This window comes from Gouania willdenowi, chromosome 9 (assembly GCF_900634775.1).
Source record: "Gouania willdenowi chromosome 9, fGouWil2.1, whole genome shotgun sequence".
In the NCBI taxonomy this organism is placed as follows: domain Eukaryota; kingdom Metazoa; phylum Chordata; class Actinopteri; order Blenniiformes; family Gobiesocidae; genus Gouania; species Gouania willdenowi.
The window spans coordinates 19669747-19673578 of NC_041052.1; positions in this window are offsets into that span (position 1 = coordinate 19669747).

The window sequence follows — 3832 nt, forward strand, 5'->3', positions numbered from 1 at the left end:
CATGCCTTATTGCATTTTTAACCCAGTTTTAGTGTGCCTATCATGTTTGCACTAGTTTTAAAGGACTTGTGATTTCCTTATCTCATAAAAAAAATTACAATTTTTTTCCATTTTTATACCTTACTATAGCCTTCCGTTTGATTTGGGGTCTTTTTCATTTTTTTCTAATTTCTAATGCCTTATTGTTATTTTATCCCAGTTTAAGTGTGCTCATCATATTTGCACTAGTTTTAAAGGTCTTGTGATAAACATATCTCAAAAAAAAAATTCCAAATTTTTTTCATTTTTATGTCTTACTATAGCCTTACTTTTGATGTTGGGTCTTTTTCACTTTTTTCTAATTTTTCATGCCTTATTGCATTTTTAACCCAGTTTAAATGTGCCTATCATGTTTGCACTAGTTTTAAAGGTCTTGTGATTGCCTTATCTCATAAAAAAAATTCCAATTTTTTTCCATTTTAATGCCTTACTATAGCCTTATCTTTGACTTTGGCTCTTTGTCACTTTATTCTAATATTTCATGCCTTATTGCATTTTTATCTCAGTTTAAGTGTGCTTATTATATTTGCACTAGTTTTAAAGGTCTTGTGATAGCCTTATCTCATAAAAAAAAATTCCAATTTTTTTCCATTTTTATGCCTCACTATAGCCTTACCTTTGATTTGGGCTCTTTGTCACTTTATTCTAATTTTTCATGCCTCATTGCATTTTGAACCCAGTTTAAGTGTGCTTATCATATTTGTACTGGTTTTAGAGGTCTTGTGATAGCCTTATCTCAGAAAAAAAATTCCAAAATTTTTCCATTTTTATAGCCTTACCATTTTTATAGCCTTACCATTTTTATAGCCTTACCTTTAATGTTGGGTCTTTTTCACTTTTTTGTAATTTTTCATGCCTTATTGCATTTTTATCTCAGTTTAAGTGTGCTTATTATATTTGCACTAGTTTCAAAGGTCTTGTGATAGCCTTATCTCAGAAAAAAAAAAAATCCAAAATTTTTCCATTTTTATGCCTTAATATAGCCTTACCTTTGATTTGGGGTCTTTTTTATTTTTTTCTAATTTCTCATGCCTTTTTGCATTTTTATCCCTGTTTAAGTGTGCTCATCATATTTGCACTAGTTTCAAAGGTCTTGTGATAGCCTTATCTCAAAAAAAAAATTCCAAATTTTTTTCATTTTTATGCCTTACTATAGCCTTACCTTGGATGTTGGGTCTTTTTCACTTTTTTCTAATTTTGCATGCCTTATTGCATTTTTAACCCAGTTTAAGTGTGCCTATCATGTTTGCACTAGTTTTAAAGGTCTTGTGATTGCCTTATCTCATAAAAAAAATTCCAATTTTTTTCCATTTTTATGCCTTACCTTTGATTTGGGCTCTTTGTCACTTTATTCTAATTTTTCATGCCCCATTGCATTTTTATCCCAGTTTAAGTGTGCTTATCATATTTGCACTAGTTTTAAAGGTCTTGTGATTGCCTTATCTCATAAAAAAAATTCCAACATTTTTCCATTTTTATGCCTTACTATAGCCTTACCTTTGATTTGGGCTCTGTCACTTTATTCTAAGTTTTCATGCCACATTGCATTTTTAACCCAGTGTAAGTGTGCTCATCATATTTGTACTGGTTTTAAAGGTCTTGTGTTAGCCTTATCTCAAAAAAAAATTTCCAAGGTTTTTCCATTTTTATGCCTTACTATAGCCTTTCTTTTGATTTGGGGTCTGTTTCATTTTTTTCTAATTTCTCATGCCTTATTGCTATTTTATCCCAGTTTAAGTGTGCCCATCATATTTGCACTAGTTTTAAAGGTCTTGTGATAGCCTTATTTAAAAAAAAAATTCCAAATTTTTTTCATTTTTATGCCATACTATAGCCTTACCTTTGATGTTGGGTCTTTTTCACTTTTTTCTAATTTTTCATGCCTTATTGCATTTTTAACCCAGTTTAAGTGTGCCTATCATATTTGCACTAGTTTTGAAGGTCTTGTGATTGCCTTATCTCATAAAAAATATTCCAATTTTTTTCCATTTTTATGCCTTACTATAGCCTTACATTTGATTTGGGCTCTTTGACATTTTTTTCTAATTTCTCATGCCTTATTGCATTTTTATCCCAGTTTAAGTGTGCTCATCATATTTGCACTAGTTTTAAAGGTCTTGTGATAGCCTTATCTCAAAAAAAAATCCAATTTTTTTTTCATTTTTATGCCTTACTATAGCCTTACCTTTGATGTTGGGTCTTTTTCACTTTTTTCTAATTTTTCATGCCTTATTGCATTTTTAACCCAGTTTTAGTGTGCCTATCATCTTTGCACTAGTTTTGAAGGTCTTGTGATTGCCTTATCTCATAAAAAATATTCCAATTTTTTTCCATTTTTATGCCTTACTATAGCCTTACATTTGATTTGGGCTCTTTGTCATTTTTTTCTAATTTCTCATGCCTTATTGCATTTTTATCCCAGTTTAAGTGTGCTCATCATATTTGCACTAGTTTTAAAGGTCTTGTGATAGCCTTATCTCAAAAAAAAATCCAATTTTTTTTTCATTTTTATGCCTTACTATAGCCTTACCTTTGATGTTGGGTCTTTTTCACTTTTTTCTAATTTTTCATGCCTTATTGCATTTTTAACCCAGTTTTAGTGTGCCTATCATGTTTGCACTAGTTTTAAAGGACTTGTGATTTCCTTATCTCATAAAAAAAATTACAATTTTTTTCCATTTTTATACCTTACTATAGCCTTCCGTTTGATTTGCGGTCTTTTTCACTTTTTTGTAATTTTTCATGCCTTATTGCATTTTTATCTCAGTTTAAGTGTGCTTATTATATTTGCACTAGTTTCAAAGGTCTTGTGATAGCCTTATCTCAGAAAAAAAAAAAATCCAAAATTTTTCCATTTTTATGCCTTACTATAGCCTTACCTTTGATTTGGGGTCTTTTTTATTTTTTTCTAATTTCTCATGCCTTTTTGCATTTTTATCCCTGTTTAAGTGTGCTCATCATATTTGCACTAGTTTCAAAGGTCTTGTGATAGCCTTATCTCAAAAAAAAAATTCCAAATTTTTTTCATTTTTATGCCTTACTATAGCCTTACCTTTGATGTTGGGTCTTTTTCACTTTTTTCTAATTTTGCATGCCTTATTGCATTTTTAACCCAGTTTAAGTGTGCTTATCATATTTGTACTGGTTTTAAAGGTCTTGTGATAGCCTTATCTCAGAAAAAAAATTTCCAACATTTTTCCATTTTTATGCCTTACTATAGCCTTACCTTTGATGTTGGGTCTTTTTCACTTTTTTCTAATTTTTCATGCCTTATTGCATTTTTAACCCAGTTTAAGTGTGCTTATCATATTTGTACTGGTTTTAAATGTCTTGTGTTAGCCTTATCTCAAAAAAAAAATTTCCAACGTTTTTCTATTTTTATGCCTTACTATAGCCTTACCTTTGATTTGTGGTGTTTGTCACTTTTTTCTCATTTTTCATGCCTCATTGCATTTTTATCTCAGTTTAAGTGTGCTTATTATATTTGCACTAGTTTTAAAGGTCTTGTGAAAGCCTTTTCTCAGAAAAAAAAAATTCCAATTTTTTTTCCATTTTTATGCCTTACTATAGCCTTGCCTTTGATTTGGGGTCTTTTTTATTTTTTTCTCATTTCTCATGCCTTATTGCATTTTTTTCCCAGTTTAAGTGTGCTTATCATATTTGCACTAGTTTTAAAGGTCTTGTGATTGCCTTATCTCATAAAAAAAATTCCAACGTTTTTCCATATTTATGCCTTACTATAGCCTTACCTTTGATTTGGGCTCTTTGTCACTTTATTCTAATTTTTCATGCC